The sequence below is a fragment of the Ascaphus truei genome, chromosome 5 (genome assembly GCF_040206685.1).
Source record: "Ascaphus truei isolate aAscTru1 chromosome 5, aAscTru1.hap1, whole genome shotgun sequence".
NCBI classification, from domain to species: domain Eukaryota; kingdom Metazoa; phylum Chordata; class Amphibia; order Anura; family Ascaphidae; genus Ascaphus; species Ascaphus truei.
This window is the reverse complement of record NC_134487.1, coordinates 216,344,143-216,363,836: the sequence shown is the minus strand read 5'-3', so window position 1 is coordinate 216,363,836 and position 19,694 is coordinate 216,344,143.

The following is a 19,694-nucleotide window of genomic DNA, read 5'->3' as shown; positions in this document are numbered from 1 at the left end:
TAATATTGTACTATATGCTGATGTTTTCCGGCCGTACAGTATACTGTGTAATAAACCCGAATAAATAAAACTATGCATTTATTCTACATGTTCAGTATCGTGTCATTATGTGTCTTCTACAGTATACTGTATAGTGGTATACACTGGCGACACACTTTATTCGAGCTCGGCTAGTCCCACGAATTCGGGTATACTCAGGTGTATTGAGGTTTGTGACTGTTTTCTGCCCGAGTGCATTGCGTTATTTTCCAGGCAGGGATTGAAGCATTTTATTCCCGCTGGCTGCAATACTGCACAGTATATATATATACTGCATTACAATTCATGAATTTATGCCATCTGGTAGACACGCGAAGCATTGCAGCCTATTAAATCCTAATCATTATCATTTAACAGATCAGCCGCCCGTCAGCCAGGCATGAACCGTGGCTGGGAAGGCAAACGCAACGGGGCTTGTCAGAGGTGAGGAGCGGCGCATTCCAGGTATCTGCCAGGTACATACTGGGTATTTGCTCGAATAAAGTGTGTCGCAGCAGTACAGTGCCTAACATCTATGGGCAAAAAGAATTTTATTTCTAGGTGCCCTAGAACAGAAGTTCCCACGCCAATTGCCCGTGAACTTGACCGCGGCTCTAAGTAGTTCCCACGCCAATTGCGCAAATATAATGTAAAATAATCCGTTCTGTGGGTCTGAGCGGGTTGAAATTTACCTGGTCCTCATGCAGGAGGACCCTTGCCATAGTGGCAAAATATCAGCCTTGCACGACCCCCGGAACCGGAGGTACCAAAAGACAGTTTAAAAGCACATTACCAAAGTGGCTTTTTTTCTGCCATGCAAGTCAATGGCAGAAACCTGAATTTTAACATCACCCTGACTCCGTTCTGTTGCCACGAAAGGGTCGCAATTTTCCATGCAATCCTGCCGCAACTAGGACTACATGGTGACCGAATCTGAGCCCTCTAGGTCGAACAGAACCGGAGTTGTGGGTTCCAGGTTTCTGCTCATTCTGACTTAGCCGTTTCAAAGCTTTCTCCGCCATTACGCTCAATGGTAGGACCCTCCTCGCCGGTGTGACCCTTTCTCGCCGCCATTACTGCTCGGACCCTGTTGGGGTCAAGTGAGGGGGTTCCTAACATCTAGGGGCCAAATTAATTTTATTTCTAGGTGCCCTAGAACAGAAGTTCCCATGCTAATTGACCTAGTTCCCACGCCAATTGCCGTAGTTCCTACGCCAATTGCGCGACCAGGCAGTAAAAAAACAGTGCAGCATGCCTCTACATTTGTTACACTGGCAAAGGAGCAAATGGAAACAATGTTAGGCAATTCAACATGTTCTTTTATTGGTGGAGTCAGTACAAAAATATTTATTTACAATGTTGTAACATTTAAAGTGCACAGCAATTCTAACCATCAACACACAATAATACATTCTGCAGCCTTTATTAAATTCTTCTGCTACAAAACATTTTTGGTGCATGGGGCACAGGGAGTAAAAGTGACCTGCTTTTTATGTACAGTACTGTATTTGGGAGTTGTCTTTGGGGGTTTATTCATCAAATTATTATGATGAACTGCCTTTTGAAATTACAGTGCTGTTAACTATTTCAGCCACACACCTCCAGAGTTTTTAATCCCTCCCTAGCCAAGCATATTGCCATTGTGTTCTTAATCTGCCCATAGCCGAGCTACAAACACTCAGTACGCCTGCGTCTAATCACACCATCCCCCTCCCCCAACCCTTAGAGGCCTGTTGTTTGAACGGTAATGCTTTGGATAATCAACATGTTCTTTTATTGGTGGAGTCAGTACAAAAACATTTATTTACAATGTTGAAACATTTAAAGTGCACACCAATTCTAACCATCAACACACAATAATACATTCTGCAGCCTTTATTAAATTCTTTTGGCAGCGTGAAATTGGATAACCTTTATAAAACATGGGGAAACATGAGTAATGCACATTTATAAGAATATTATTTAATACTATATACAGTACAGTACTGTAATGGACTGTATAATATACTGTATATACTGTATATACTGCATAGTAAAATTATTTTTTCTTTAGTCTTTATCTTTTCCTCATTCTGTCTGCAGTACAATAGTTCAGTGAGAGAGGAGAGGTTTTGTGTACATCATTCCTGCTGTTTATATACTGTACATTTGACTGTACAAGCAGATTTGACTGGACACAACGCCCCCATTTCACCCTAGGCCACCCCTTTTCCTGGAACGACAAGAAAACAAAAAATTAGTGCAGTTATGTGCGTACTGTATTATGGCATTGTGTGATGTGTACTGTAGTACTACTGTACATGGCTGGTGCTGCTTTCTCTGAGAAAAAAAATTGAGCAGTTAGTAGGCAGTTAGTAGGCAGTTACTGTAGTACTGTCAAACTAGTCTACTGTGCCATACTTACCTGTAACATACTGTACTTACAATACTACAGCACAGTACTACTTTCCTGATGCTTGCCCATTACGCGCGATGACAATGGGCAACACAGTGGCAATATGGTCTATATATTTATTGCAGCGTTCCACGGTGAGTACATCGTTCCAAAAACTCAGTATGCCTTTCACCAACTCGTCCTTTTTGGAGGGTTTCGCCACTTTCCGGATATGGTCCTTCAGCTGATGCCAGACCATTTCGATCGGATTGAAGTCTGGCGACCTGTCATTGGAAAGAAAGGACAATTGGTTTAAGAGCTAAAAACTGTGGGGAACAAAAATGGGACACGGTCTACTGCACTTACTCCGCTGGCGTCTTCACCCAGTTGATGCCACGCTCAAGGATATGCGCCGTTGACGCGGTGTGCTTGGGATCGTTGTCGTGGTAGAAGCGGTGACCATTGGGGAAGTCGCTTGTGATGTATTGCACTATCTCGGGCACAATGTTGTCTTGGAAGAAAGCTTTATTCATGATTCCTATAGCAAGAAAAGAAAAGTGCTCAAAAAACTGCACAATAGTACAGTACAGTGCATACGGTAAGGCAACACTAGTCAAGTACAGTGCATTAGGCGACATTAAATTTGATACATTTTACCTTCAAAGATGACAATGCATCCCGGTCCACGCCTAGAGATGGCACCCCACACATGCAGCTTCACAGGGTGTTTTGGCCGCGGCTTCAAAGATATGCGGCCTTTTTTGTGGAACGCAAATCTTGCAAATCTCTCCAGCGACACAGTAGACTCATCAGTGAAGATGCAATCCTGGAAAGTCTCCCGCTGTCGATCCATGCCTGGGCCTGGAGCACTCTTTTGATTTTGTTTGCGTCCCGTATCATGGGGTACGCTCTGTAATGACAAGGAATAAATTTTTTTAGCGGCACAGGGCAGTACAGTTTGCTAAACAACAGTTTTACCTCCTGTACTGTCCAGTACTAACCTCACACGACCATATTTCCATCCAATGCTGCGTCTCATCTTCTTTATGCTGGTCTCGGATACAGTCAGATTGTGCTTTTCCTGCAGAGTATTTTTTTTTTTTTTTAAACATTCTTTTTTATTGGTTTTTGTATACATACATTGAAGAAATAGACATAATGTCAACTTTTGCAGTACGCACACAAATAAACTCCATCTGTGGCACATACAACACTAAACAGACGACGTGATGGGGATACGACAAGACATCACAGACATTCAGACATGACTACAACGGAGAGTGGGGGAGGGGAGGGATTGGGAGAGGGAAGGGGGAGGGGGATAGGCGAAGAATCTTCATCCTTTGTCCTTCCATCCGACGCCAGTAGCGAATTGCCATCGCCGTGATACCGCACCACCCTCTCGACTGAGGTTGCACTGCCTCTGCCAAATTATTGCTACCTGGGGGATCCCTACGTCCAGACCGTCCTGCTCATCCCACTCCCTGGCACCCCTCGCAGGAGAACTCACTTCCTTCAAATTATAGCCATATCGTGGTATCGTTCACTCCCTGGATGTCCGTCTGTGCCAACCAGGGCAGCCAGACTTTTTGGAATTTGTCGCCGGAGTCGTTGATTAGACTCGTTAATTTTTCCATTCGGCATATGAACCAAATTCTATTCCTGATCTTTGCTAGTGATGGGATTGCATTCTGGTTCCATAATGCTGCTGTCTCGCACCTCATAGCCGTTGCAAAATGTGCTATTAATCTGTTCCCTGAGCGCGAAACCTCATCTGTGGGTTTGCTTAATAGGAACACCCATGGGTCAAGCGTAATTTGGAGGCCCAGGAAGAGCCTCTGTAGCCAATCTCTAATCTGTGTCCAAATCGGTACTATTTTCGGGCAAGACCACAGCATGTGCACCAAGTCCCCCCGTTCCCCGCACTGCCTAGGGCAAAGCGGGGAAGAGCCTGGGACGAATTTAGCTAATCTAACTGGGGTGAGATACCAGCGCAACATTACCTTATATGAGTTCTCCTTCAAGGTCGTGCAGATGGAGCTACTCGCTGCCGCTCTAAAAATCGCCGTCCAGTCCTCGTCCTCTAATGTGCACTGGAGATCCGACTCCCACTGGGCCATAAATCTAGGTTTGTCTGTAACTGGTTTGTCAGTACCGACCACGTCTCTGTACAAGGTAGAAATCAGTCCCCGCGTGTTTGTTCCTCTCACGCAGAGCTGTTCAAACTTTGTTAGCGGTGGTCTCACCGGATGTGCGTTGTAAAAAGCCCGGACCTGGAGGTATCTAATGAATTCTGTGTTGGGGATGTCCGTTTCTGACTTTAAAAGCTCAAAAGATTTAATTGTATTACTACCCTCCAGATCCTTCAACCTCCTCAACCCCAATTTGCGCCACAATGGGAAACTCTTGTTCGCTAGACCGGGAGCAAAATCTGGATTACCATATAAGGGGGCCATAAGCGTATGTTTGGAGGTCAACGAGCGACTACTTTTAGATGCATCCCAGACCGAGAGCGAGTTGAGAACAGAGGATAGTGCCCTGTCTATGTCCTTTACCCGTTTCCGCGGGTACCAGATTAGGTCACCGAGCTCCAGAGGGGCACACATCTCCTTTTCTAGTGCCACCCACCGCCTTAGCTCCGGGTCCCCATGCCACTGCGTAATTAGGCACAATTGTGCCGCTTTGTAATAGGACATAATACTCGGGACAGCTAGACCCCCCCCCTCCTTTGACTGCTGCATCATTTTGGCATTTATCCGTGGTTTTTTCCCCTTCCAAATAAATTTCGAGATCTCTTTTAGGAGTCCCATAATATCTGCCCGAACCACGGGTATCGGGAGAGTCTGAAACAGGTATAAAATCCGGGGGAGGATGTTCATCTTGACGCTATAGATCCGTCCTAACCATGAGATACCATATGCTGCCCAGTCTTGTAATTCTTTTTTTAGAGTTTTCAATAGACTGGGGTAATTTGCTTGATACAAGGAGCCTATCTTTTTTGTGATATACACCCCTACGTATCTTATGGAGGAGGGTCTCCACTTGAACTCAAAGTTGAGTTCAATCAGCTTCTCCATTTCTCGGGGAATATTAAGACTTAGGGCCTCTGATTTTGTCTGATTAATCTTGAACCCCGAGATCTGGTTAAATTGTTCTAGAAGCCCGAACAGGTTAGGTAACGAGATTAGCGGCTTCGTCAGGGTTAGAATAATATCGTCTGCGTACAAAGCCACTTTGTGTTCTTGCGAGTGTATTTGTACTCCAGTGATATCTTTGTTGTTACGAATTTGGGCTGCTAGTGGTTCAATGCATAGGGCGAACAACAAGGGTGATAGCGGGCAACCCTGTCTCGTACCACTTTTAATTGGGAACAGCTCTGAGGGAAACCCCTGGTGAACCACCCGAGCTGCAGGCGCACTGTATAACGCTTTTATTGCCCTCTGGAACTTGCCCCCAAACCCAAATGCTCCAAGCGTGGACTCCAGGTATGGCCAGTCTATCCTGTCAAAGGCCTTCTCTGCATCTAAGCTTAAAACAACACACCCGACCCCGTTGGCTTCCACAAAGTCAATTATATCCACAATCCGTCTAGTATTGTCGGCCGCCTGTCTGTTGGTAATGAAGCCAACTTGGTCGGGATAGATAAGCCCCGGCAGGATGACACTCAAACGATTGGCCAGCAATTTAGAATAGATTTTAACATCTGTATTTATTAATGATATAGGCCGATAGCTTTGACAATTTGTGGGGTCTTTGTCCCTTTTATGAATCAAGGAGATCGACGCCTGGAGCATCTGTTCCGAGAAGGGCTCTCCAGCCAGCACTCCGTTAAATAACCGAAGCATATGTGGAGCGAGAACTCCAATAAATTTTTTGTAGTATAAATTTGAGAACCCGTCTGGGCCCGGGGCTTTAGAGGGTTTTAAACCCTTAACCACTGTCAACAGTTCTTCCCCTGTGAAGTCGCACTGGATTGCCTCTCGTTCTAAGTTGCCCAGTTGTGGTAACTCTGCGCCTGCCAGGAATTTCCGCAGTTTACTGCTTGTCCTGGCATTGTGGACCACCTTCTCCCCATTATATAGCTGTGCGTAAAACTTTTTAAACTCGTCTACGATAATTTTGGGATTTGACGAGAACTTCCCCTCTGTTGTCCTAATAGAGTGAATATTGAAATTTGGCTGTCTGTTTCGGAGTCTGGTGGCTAGCATTGTGTCCGGTTTGTTAGCTTTCTCAAAGAACTTCCTCTGTGTCCAACTCAGATCTTTCTCAGCCCGGGACGTAAGGAGGAGGTTGAGCTCAATCCTAACATCCTTCAACTCCTTTAATGTTTCCTCTCTACCTGATCGGTTATGTAGTATAGAGAGCTCGTGCAACCTCTGATAAAGCTGGGTCATTTTGGCCTCTTTCTGTTTCTTTTTCCTAGCAGCTATGCCAATTAATATCCCTCTCATCGAGGCCTTGTGAGCCTCCCACAGCGTTGTGTGGGATTCCACAGACCCCAGATTAGTTTGGAAGTACTGGGAGATTTCACTCTTAACTTGTTTTGCGATTTCTGGTATTTTAATCAGCGATTCATTTAGCCTCCAATTTGCTCCCGACCTAGGTGGATTAATTTGCACGCATCTCAGCTCTATAGATGCATGATCCGACCATGTTATGTCATGTATGTGAGTATCGGATATCTGTGGGACCATTCTACCAGATACAAAGAAGTGATCAATCCTGCTGTAGCTGTCATGGGGGTGGGAATAAAATGTGTATCCACGTTCTCCCCGGTGATGTTCTCTCCAAATATCTATCAAGCCCATCTGTCTTAGGCCTTTTAGCATTGGCCCGTTACCCTCTCTCCTCTGGGTCTGAGATAGTGGGGAGCGGTCTATCCTTGGGTCCATGACTTTGTTAAAGTCCCCTGCCAGTATTACTTGTCCCTCTACAAATCGCTGGAGTGTCTGAAAGAACTCGGCAAAGAACTGAGGTTCCCCTGAGCCTGGGGCATAGACGTTCGCCAGTGTCAATCTGCTCTGTTTTAAAAGGCCCACTAGGATAATATACCTCCCGCCAGGATCTCGTTTGACTTTCTCCACTTGAAAGGGGGCCCTGCTGTGGAATAATATTGCTACCCATTTTTTCTTTTCTTTGGCCGATGACAAAAATACCTGTCTATACTGCTTATCTAAGAATTTCGGGGTGTTTTGGGCGCTAAAATGTGTCTCTTGTAAGAATAAAACGTCGGCTTTTCGCCGCCTAAATTCGGAGAAGGTGACCTTTCTTTTAGTCGGGCTATTGAACCCCTTAACATTCTGCGATAAGAATGTTACCGCCATGTATTTGTGAGAGGTGGGTGGCTGTGCAAATGGCCGGACTCGTGCCTACCTAGGGCTGATGCTGCATAGCAGGAAGTGCCTCGTCGTCCGTTGTGGAGGGGTGCCTCCTTTTCTTCGCCGTGAGGACCAGGGGTGGGGAGGGAAGAAAACACTGGGGAAAAACATAAAGAACATATATCAACATACAGAACCGTATTGGTCCAGCTGGACCTCGGGTTCAATGCCCAGGAAGGATATTCTTCCTCCAGACCCCCCTCCCTCCTGGTCCAACCCCATGGCCTCTCTTGTCGACCACGGGTTCCCGGGACTTTGACGTGGGTACGGCCTAGGGCCGCGACCTCGTCTGTGAAGCGCATGCCTGCGGGTAGGATCTGCAACGCGCCTCTTCCCCCCGCCGGCATCTGTTTCTGTCAGCAACCAAACTTTTTAACTTATCCACAACTATAACTATTTCTATAACTACCACTTCCCCCCTCCCCTAAATAGTAACCCACCCCCCTAACCCCTGTAACAATTACCCACTCCCTAGTAACCTTGTCCGCCCCTTCTAAACTCCCTGTGCAGGTTCTTTTGGCCATGTCCAGCTTCCTCTGTCCACCTGGTAATACAACTCCCAGGACCTCCCCCAGCTCCCCTTAGTGTTCGCGCCCTCCCCCCGTATGTGGGCGCCTAAATGCTTGCTCTCTCTAGTATTGTCCCTCCTTTATCTCCTCAGGGCTAGAGCTCGAGTGCGTCCAGCAGGAAGTTCCACTCCGGAGGCTGCAGGCACCGGTACTCCCTCCTCTGAGGTCTCGCGGGCTCCACCGGCTCTTTAGGTCTCGCGTTGGTCTTGCGGAGTAGTCGCGTCTCGCGCGACTCTGCTGATGACGTCATCCGGCTAGGTGGGAGGTTTGCATTCGTGGGCTGTCTCTGGACGAGAGAGGGCGGAGAGGAGGGCGGGTCGTCTCAGCGGAGCAGAACCTTCGCGCCAATTCCTCGCCGCCATTGAAGCTTCGTGCCTCCTCTACCTCGTCTGATACAGGTATGATCAACCGGCCATTTTGTGGGACAGTACTTTATTGCCCAGGATTTTGCCATCTCTGACAGCTGGTTCTTCGGGAGGGCGTCTTCTAATCACTCCGAGGGTGGGTGTCAACCGTGACTGGAACCCCCCTGAGTAGAGTGGTGCGTTTTGTGTGTTTTTTTTGTTATTTTGCTTTTTTTTTTTTTATTTGTTGGTAATCCGCTCCGGGCCTTAGCTGTTTCTCTCTTCGCCCTCTCACGCCGAGGAGGGCACCTCAACCCAGGGCTCCGTGGACACTGGGGCCGTCTCCTGCCTCTCCGTTTGGGCATTACTCGCCCCTCGCGGGGTATTGGGAGCCCCCTTGATTCCCAGTTTTTTGAGGAAGGCCACGCTCTCAGAGGGTTGCCTCAGCACATGAGAGCGGCCGTTCCTGATCACCACCAGGGCAAAGGGAAAGGCCCACCGGTACCTAATGTCTCTATCCCTCAGCTCCTTCGTTACAGGGAGCACAGCTCTTCGGCGGGCGAGGGTTAAGGGGGAGATGTCCTGAAAGACGGACAAGGTAATCCCTTCAAATGTTATGTGTGGGGTGGCCCTTGTTATTCTGCACACCTCCTCCTTCGTTTTGAAGTGGTGTAGCCGGAGGATGACATCCCGCGGGGGGTTCGACGGCAGGGGCCTTGAACGCAGAGCTCTGTGGCAGCGGTCCATGGTTAGTTCAGCCTCCGCCTTACCCGGTAGCAGGGATGCCATCCACCGGGCAAGCAGGGCCTCTGGGTCTATGACTTCTTCTGGTATCCCCCTCACTCGCAGGTTATTGCGCCGGTCTCGATTTTCATTGTCCTCCTGCCTGGCTTCCAATTCCGCAATCCTGTCCTCTAGAGCCCCCAGTTTTATGCCCGTTTCCTGATGTCTCCTATGGCTGTCCTCCATGCGGTCCTCCAGTTCACTGGTGCGGGTGCCTATCTGGATTATGTCCTTTCTGAGGCTTTCCACTTCTCCTTTAAAAAACGTTTTCAGGTCTGTGAGGAGCCTTGCTATCTCCTTTTTAATGATTTTAGTGTGACCTGCTTGGGCTCCCTCTGCCTCCTGGGCCGAATCCGAGTCCGAGATTGCAGAGTGGTCTGTGGTTCCCGCTTTACCTGCGTTGGCAAAGTAAGACCTGACATCTGCCTTTGCCTTTGGTTTCTGCCTCCGTGTTGCCATTGCTCCGCCGATGGGATCAAGATGTGCCTGGGGTTATCGGGGTTCTGTGTGTGGTGTTTTGCCCCTGCTCTGTTTGGTATTTCACTGATATAATTTTATAAATCTGCCGACGGGTAATGGAGCCGCGCGTTCACACTGCCATCTCCAGCCCGCCGCGCATGCGCATCCCTGCAGAGTATTTTTAACCCTTAATGCACTCCTCTCATCATTCTCCTCACTTATTTTGTCCACTAGAACAGTTGTCTCCCTAGAATGTAAAGAAATTATATTGTTTTATTAATATGCAGCAATATAAAATGTATATAAATGTAATGTTGTAATATACATTAAATATAAATATACAAAATAAATATACTGTTGTAATATAAATATAAATATACAGTACATCCTATACAGTATATACCGTTGTAAGATTAATTGAAATATACAAAAAATGTATACTGCTGTACTATAAATACAAATAGACAAAATATATATACTGTTGTACTATAAATATAAATATACAAAATAAATATACTGTTGTAATATTAATATAAATATACAGTACATCCTATACAGTATATACCGTTGTAAGATTAATTGAAATATACAAAAAATGTATACTGCTGTACTATAAATATAAATAGACAAAATGTATATACTGTTGTACTATAAATATACAAAATAAATATACTGTTGTAATATAAATATAAATATACAGTACATCCTATACAGTATATACCGTTGTAAGATTAATTGAAATATACAAAAATTGTATACTGCTGTACTATAAATACAAATAGACAAAATATATATACTGTTGTACTATAAATATAAATATACAAAATAAATATACTGTTGTAATATATATATAAATATACAGTACATCCTATACAGTATATACCGTTGTAAGATTAATTGAAATATACAAAAAATGTATACTGCTGTACTATAAATACAAATAGACAAAATATATATACTGTTGTACTATAAATATAAATATACAAAATAAATATACTGTTGTAATATTAATATAAATATACAGTACATCCTATACAGTATATACCGTTGTAAGATTAATTGAAATATACAAAAATGTATACTGCTGTACTATAAATATAAATAGACAAAATATATACTGTTGTACTATAAATATAAATATACAAAATAAATATACTGTTGTAATATAAATATAAATATACAGTACATCCTATACAGTATATACCGTTGTAAGATTAATTGAAATATACAAAAAATGTATACTGCTGTACTATAAATACAAATAGACAAAATATATATACTGTGGTACTATAAATATAAATATACAAAATAAATATACTGTTGTAATATTAATATAAATATACAGTACATCCTATACAGTATATACCGTTGTAAGATTAATTGAAATATACAAAAATGTATACTGCTGTACTATAAATACAAATAGACAAACTACTGTACAGTATGTTGTAATATAAATCAACACAAATAACAACAGTATTACAGTAGATACAGAACTGTACTGTAGATGTACAGTACAGTTTTCTATATTTTTTTTGTTGTTAAGTTTTATAAATATACTTACGCGTTAGTTACCCTTGGTGCCTTTTTCCGGTCTCTGTTTTTTCCGTGTGCATGATATCTCACGGTGTTTGATGGCACAATGAGGCCAGAAGTAGCTAACCAGCATTGGATAGCAGCAATTCGGTGTCCGCTCGTGTTCATGTCCTTAATTCGCATGCTGAGATCCTTTGAAATCTTTTTGACAGGCATTGCTGCGAGTAGAAAGAAATACAAACACAAGAATATATATTCGATGTTTAGTCGATGTGTATTCTATGTGCAGTCAATACACAAAATGGATGGTGTATTTATACGGTAATGACTCACACGCCCACTTTCAACACCTGTACCTGGTCGCCATGCATAAAAGGTCACACACTTTGTATAGGCCACCACTCCAGGATCTTTATCTGAACTTGCCCTTGTCCAGATACTGTACTGCATTGTGCCACCTGCTTCCATGGAGCTTCCCCGGTTGTATGGATGCAAGAACCCACTCACCGCTGCTGTGCCTGTCATGCTGAAAAAGCAAAAGGCGGTTGCCGTTTCCACGCCAAGGGCAAAGCGACAGGCTAAGGCCAATAAAGAAAACCTTCTGCTGAATCCAAAGGTTAAGGGTTTTCTTAGACGTCAGCCTCATTATGTGAAGAAGTTATACGGTAATACGCTCTCTACGCAAAACGAATGGCAGCCAACCCATCGAACCCGCAGACCACTTCCTCCCATATGCTTCGACGACTCTGCTGTAGCTGTTCCGGAAATCTTCATCCCGTCTTCTCCACCCCCATCTTCTCCGGTTCCATCTGACGACGCTGCCGCCTCTGAAATCCACGGGTCACTTTCTCCTTTGCTCTTAGACGACTCTGCTTCTCGGCCGGAAATCCAAAGGTCACCTTCTCCATCCCTCTTCGACGACGCTGCCGCTTCTCCTCTACCGGGTATCCACATGTCACCTCCTCCACTCTCCATCGATGCCGCTTCTGTCCATGGAACCCCCATCTCATCCTCCGTTGCACCCATCCCCCCAGATGTCCAGACACCATGCACAAGAAGCAGCTCGTTGGACTGGATGCTGAATGGAATAAGTGTGGATCTCCCCGGGAATTCTATTGTGCTGGCAAAGATAGATCTGCTTCTGGAGACAATGTTAAATGTGGAGCAACGGATGCTACAAATGGAGCAACGGATGGATCAACGGATTGAGAAGATAGAGGCTGACATTGTGGGCATACATTATTTGCTCGGTGCTAATGCCCCTGTTTCCCCGACGCCGGAGCAGGAGGGTGACATGGATGTGATGAATGGGACCTTCGACCCCCTTCCATCACCAAGCGCCCCCCCCTCCACCAGAAGATGTAGTGTACATGTATGCCGTTGAGGAGGACATGACAACCCCGTCAAGACTACGCCAGGAGACAACACGGCGACCACGACCGGAGGAAAGCTTCCTCCCAGACAACCTACCATCGCCCGTCGCCACAAGCACACCCGCTCCCAAAAGACCTACACCCGCTCGCATCGAAACAGTGCCCGACATCACCCTGTGCGATCTGCCACCGGGGCTCAGGGAGAAGTATAGGGTGATGAGTGTTGGTGTACCCCACAAGTATGCCTTGATCATTTTTAAGCACCATGTTCCCTACACGTTGTACAAGCGTGGGTGTTCAAAGTGAACTACGAAGGAAATCGCATTAAAAATGCCCTTCCTGCCAATTTAAGGAAAAACATTGTGGAAGAAATGCGGCGCTTTTATGCAGTTACAGATCCTGTAAGGAAAGGCGTTCAAGACTGCATTAATGGCATTTTGCGCCATGCAAGGAATCGGCCATGGACGGACAATGTGGAGGACTTTCAGTGAGACCATACTGTTGTGCTGAACTGTATTGTACTGTACATGTTTTGCCCTACAGTACCTGCTGTACTTAAACAAAGGAGATGTTGTTGTGTGTTTTTTTTCACAGGACATGCACAACTCCAGTCCCTGAGGGCCGCAAACAGGCACGGTTTTCAATGTTGCACAGAAAACCTGCCCTGTTTGCTGCCCTCTAGGACGGAACTGTTGCAGGTCTGACTGACAGTGTTGCGCACCATCCCACTGTACTGTACTGTATACAGTACTGGGTTTCTTTAATAAAGGAGATGTTACTTTAAATGTTTCAACATTGTACAATGTGTTATTGTGTGTTGATGGTTAGAATTGCTGTGCACTTTAAATGTTACAACATTGTAAATAAATGTTTTTGTACTGACTCCACCAATAAAAGAACATGTTGAATTGCCTCACATTGTTTCGATTTGTTTCGAACAAATGTAGAGGCTTGCTGCACTGTTTTTTTACTGCCTGGTCGCGCAATTGGCGTAGGAACTATGGCAATTGGCGTGGGAACTAGGTCAATTGGCGTGGGAACTTCTGTTCTAGGGCACCTAGAAGTAAAATTCATTTGGCCCCTAGATGTTAGGAACCCCCTCACTTGACCCCAACAGGGTCCGAGTAGTAATGGCGGCGAGAAAGGGTCACGCCGGCGAGGAGGGTCCTACCATTGAGCGTAATGGCGGAGAAAGCTTTGAAACGGCTAAGTCAGAATGAGCTGTCACTGTGTAGTCCTTGTTGCGGCAGGATTGCATGGCAAATTGCGACCCTCTCGTGGCAACAGAACGGAGTTAGGGTGATGTTAAAGTTCAGGTTTCTGCCATTGACGTGCATGGCAGAAAAAAAGCCACTTTGGTAATGTGCTTTTAAACTGTCTTTTGGTACCTCCGGTTCCGGGGGTCGTGCAAGGCTGATATTTTGCCACTATGGCAAGGGTCCTCCCGCATGAGGACCAGGTAAATTTCAACCCGCTCAGACCCACAGAACGGGTTATTTTACATTATATTCGCGCAATTGGCGTGGGAACTACTTAGGGCCGCGGTCAAGTTCACGGGCAATTGGCGTGGGAACTTCTATTCTAGGGCACCTAGAAATAAAATTATTTTTGCCCCCAGATGTTAGGCACTGTATAGCACTGTACAGTATACTGTAGAAGACAAATAATGACACGATACTGAACATGTAGAATAAATGCATAGTTTTATTTATAACATCAGCATACAGTACAATATTATCCATCGAAATCCCCCCATTAGCCGTTTTCTTTTCTGATGAAAAACAAAAAGAAAAGTTTTAATGTACAGAAATGGTCAGCCCCCTAAAGAAGTACCCAACCAGCCCCACCAAAATAATAAGGCAACAAGACAGTACTCACCATAGAATTAAAATTCATTTCCCCCCAGATGTTAGGAACCCCCTCACTTCACCCCAACAGGGTCCGAGCATGTACAGTACAGTACTGTACTTTAAAATAAATTAAATAAATTAAATATGCAATTTTACTATTACTGCACGCGCACGCACAGACTGTGTACTGTAGGTTGAACCGCGAAGGTATTAGACTTCAAAGACAACAGCTCGCAAACGCCCCCATGTGTTTTTACACGGCATTGCAGTATTGCAGTCAGCGGGAATAAAATGCTTAAATCACAGCCGCGAAAATAACGCAATACACCCCGGGAGAAAACGACACAAAACCGCACATCACCGGGATATTCCGAAATTCGCGGAGCTAGCCAAATTAGAATAAAGTTGGTCGCTACTGTATATATATATATATATATGTATATATATTTATATATATATTATGTGGTGGGTGTTGGAGTTAGAGCATGCTGGGATTGTGTGTGTTGATTTAGTTCCTGATTGGTAAAAGTTGTTTGGAGGTAAGTGGCCCCTCCTTAGAAAGCTCACCCCTCCCCACTGTAACGTACGTGCTCACCACAAACCTGGACCAGACCGCGGGGCTGAGGTAGGGATAGATATACACAAAGACCACAAAGCCTGATCCGGGTTGCGAATTCCGTGGTCGTACGTAGCAGGGTCGGGACTGGAGAAGGCAGGATAATCCGTAGACAAGCCGGGGTCAGGATAGGAAAAGGCTGGGTAAACGATATCCATGCTGGGGTTCGGTAACAGGACGCTTGAGCGAAGGTGCTCAAACAAAGACAGGAACGGGGGTTCCAGTGCATCAGCACAAAACAGCACCCCCTAGCTGGGTACAGCTGTGAGTAGTGGAGACCACTGGGAGCAGTAGATTGCAGCAGGTAACAACGATGCAGGCCTCTACAATGAGAATATGCACCAGGTAACAGGAAGCACCGATGCAGGCCTCTGCAGGAGAGAATAGGGGATCCAGTGCGTCAGCACAAAACAGCACCCCCTAGCCGGGTACAGCTGTGAGTAGTGGAGGCCACTGGGAGCAGGAGATTGCAACATGTAACAACGATGCAGGCCTCTACAAAGAGAATATGCAGCAGGTAACAAGAAGCACTGATGCAGGCCTCTGCAGGACTGGAAGCAGGGAACAGGTACTGCAGACAGGACAAGAAACACTGAGGCTTCAGTGTAACCGCGGCCAAGCAGTGGGGTCTGCCAGAAACTGAGAACTATGACAAGAAGGCCAGGCAGGCCAAAGACAGGCTGTGGCAAACACAGTTACTATCGAAAGTCTATGTCCAGCAACTTCCCGGTGGGCGGGGCAGGAGTTAAATAGAACAGACAGCCAATGAGACAGAGCTGCAGTCTAATTGCACAAGCAGGTGATTCTTGATTGCAGGTTCAAGGGAGAGTTTCCTAGATGCTGCAAGGTTCTGTAAGGACAAGGTTTCAGCAAAACCCAGGAGCGGATTCCTTACACCCACCTTTTTAACTTGGGAGGTTCTGGCATTTTGCAGAATGGACAGCACTCACTTTAGTTGTTTCCCCTCATACAGAGATAAAAGGAAGGGTTCACAGTTTAGTGCATTGTATTGTATGTCTTTATTTATATAGCGCCATTAATGTACATAGCGCTTCACAGCAGTAATACATGTTAATCAAATAAATAACAGATAATATAAATAACAGATCATGGGAATAAGTGCTTAATACATTAAGGAAGAGGAGTACCTGCTCCGAGGAGCTTACAGTCTAATTGGTAGGTAGGGAGTACGTACAGAGACAGTAGGAGGGAGTTCTGGTGAGTGCATCTACAGGGGGCCAAGCTTTATGTATCATGTGTTCAGAATAGCCACAGTGCTATTCATATGCTTCTTTAAGCAAGTGTGTCTTAAGGTGGGTCTTAAAGGTGGATAGAGTGGGTGCTAGTCGGGTACTGAGGGGAAAGGCATTCCAGAGGTGAGGGGCAGTCAATGAAAAAGGTTTAAGGTGGGAGAGGGCTTTAGATACAAAGGGGGTAGAAAGAAGACATCCTTGAGAAGAACGCAAGAGTCTGGATGGTGCATAACGAGAAATTAGGGCTGAGATGTAAGGAGGGGCAGAAGAGTGTAAAGCTTTAAAAGTGAGGAGAATAATGGAGTGTGAGATGCGGGATTTGATTGGAAGCCAGGAGAGGGATTTCAGGAGGGGAGATGCTGAGACAGATCTAGGAAAGAGTAGAGTGATTCTGGCAGCAGCGTTAAGGATAGATTGTATGGGAGACAGGTGAGAGGCAGGAAGGCCGGACAACAGGAGGTTACAGTAATCAAGACGGGAGAGAATGAGGGCCTGAGTCAGAGTTTTAGCAGTCGAGCAACAGAGGAAAGGGCGTATCTTTGTTATATTGTAGAGGAAAAAGCGACAGGTTTTAGAAATGTTTTGAATGTGAGGGGCAAATGTGAGAGAGGACTCGAGTGTGACCCCAAGGTAGCGTGCTTGGGCTACTGTGTGAATGATCGTAGTTCCAACAGTAATGTAGAAGGAGGTAGTAGGGCCAGGTTTGGGAGGAAGTATGAGGAGCTCTGTTTTAGCCATGTTGAGTTTAAGGCAGCGGAGGGCCATCCAGGATGATATAGCAGAGAGACATTTAGAAACTTTGGTTTGTACAGCAGGTGTAAGGTCGGGTGTTGAGAAATATATTTGTGTGTCGTCAGCATAGAGGTGATAATTGAACCCAAAAGATGTTATTAAGTCACCTAGAGAGAGTGTATACAGAGAAAAGAGAAGAGGTCCCAGGACAGAGCCCTGGGGTACCCCCACAGAGAGATCAATATAGGAGGAGGAAGTGTTAGCAGAAGAGACACTGAAAGTACGATGGTAGAGGTAGGATGAGATCCAGGATAGAGCTTTGTTCCGAATGCCAAGAGTATGGAGAATGTGAAGGAGAAGAGGGTGGTCCACGGTGTCAAATGCTGCAGAGAGGTCGAGTAATATGAGCAGCGTGAAATGACCTCTGTCTTTGGCAGCATGGAAGTCGTCAGTTATTTTAGTGAGGTCTGTTTCCGTGGAGTGAGCAGTGCAGAAGCCAGATTGTAGAGGGTCTAGGAGAGACTAGGTGTTGCGAAAATGGAGCAACCGAGTGAATAAAAGACGTTCAAGGAGTTTAGAGGCAAAAGGCAGGAGGGAGACAGGTCGATAGTTAGAAAGACAGGTAAGGGTCAAGCTTACTGTTTTTGAGTAATGGTATGACGGTTGCATGTTTGAAGGAGGATGGAAAGGTTCCAGAGCAGAGGGAGGAGTTAAAAATGTGCGTGAGCATAGGGATTATAGTAGGAGCAAGAGGTTTTAGGAGATGGGAGGGAATGGGTTCAAGAGGGCAAGTGGTAGAGGGAGAAGAGGCGATCAACAGCGACACATCCTCCTCTGAGACAGTGGAAAAAGAGTCAAGGAATGCAGGAGGAGAGTTAGGAAGAGGTGTAGGATGGGAGGAAGAAACAGAGGGGATGTTCTGACGTATGGATTCCACCTTTTCCTTAAAATAGTCAGCAAATCCTGAGTGGAGATGGAGGAAGGAGAGGCAGCTGAGGGTGGTTTGAGTAGAGTATCAAAGACAGAGAACAGTCGGCGTGGGTTAGACTTCTGCATGTTGATTAGTGAAGAAAAGTAGGCTTGTTTAGCTTGCGAGAGGGCAGAGTTGAAACAGGATAGCATAAATTTGTAGGGAAGGAAGTCTGGGAGAGTATGAGATTTCCTCCAGAGGCATTCAGAGCAACGAGTGGAGGAACGCAGCATGCGCGTGTGGGAATTTAACCAGGGTCTAGGGTTAAAAGGGCGAGTGCGGCAGAGAGAAAGTGGGGCATGTAGATCAAGAGAGGAGGACAAGACAGAGATGTAGTTCCTGACCAGGTTGTCGGGGTCTGTAGCAGAGCTGAGAGAGGAGAGGGAGGAGCGTAAAGTGGACTCAAAGTCACTTAAGTGAATAGAGCGCAGGTTTCTGTAGAACCGGGGTGTAGATGGAGGTGGAGAAGGGGAGAAGCGAGATAGAGAAAATGAGATGAGATGATGGTCAGAGAGAGGAAAAGGGGAAATGGAGAAATCAGAGAGAGAGATGTTTTTAGTGAAAACCAGGTCTAAGTAGTGGCCATACTTGTGGGTGCTGGCTGCAGTCCACTGTTGAAGGCCAAAAGAAGAGGTTAGAGAAAGAAAGCGGGAAGCCCAAGGAAGAGAGGGGTCATCAATGTGGCAATTGAAGTCCCCAAGGAGAAGAACAGGGGAGTCTGAGGAGAGAAAGAAAGAGAGCCAGGATTCAAAGTGAGAGAGAAAGGCAGAAGGGGGATGAGTAGAGGTAGGTGGGCGATAGATGACAGCCACGTGGACAGGGAGAGAAGAGAAGATCTGGACAGTGTGAACCTCAAAGGAGGGAAAGGCAAGAGAGGGGGGTATAGGAAGAGTTTGATAATGGCAGAGAGAGGAGAGCAGTAGCCCCACACCTCCACCCCTGCCATCAGGGCACGGAGTGTGGGAGAAAGAAAGGCCACCATAAGAGAGGGCAGCTTCCAGAGCAGAGTCAGACTGAGTGAGCCAGGTCTCATTTATAGCAAAGAGAAGCAGGGAGTGAGAGAGAAAGAAGTCATGCACAGAGAGGAACTTGTTAGAGAGGGAGCGAGCATTCCAAAGGGCACAGGAGAAAGGGAGAGAGGAGGGAGGGTGGCATGGGATGGGTATGAGGTTGGAGGGGTTAACACCAGAAGGAGTAGAAGTTGTATGTGGGAGGCGAGGACGAGAGCAAGTAGAAATAAGGCAGGGACCAGGATTGGGAGAGATATCCCCAGAAGCAAGGAGGAGAAGCATGGAAAGAAAGAGAATGTGTGCGGATGATTTGTAGGGGTGTGTTTTAGCGCAGGGTGTATAGCTGTGTGGTGACAGAGGACGCAGGTAAGAAAGGAGTTCATGTGAACTGAGAAGTGGGGAAGAAAGGAGAGATGGAGATATATGAAT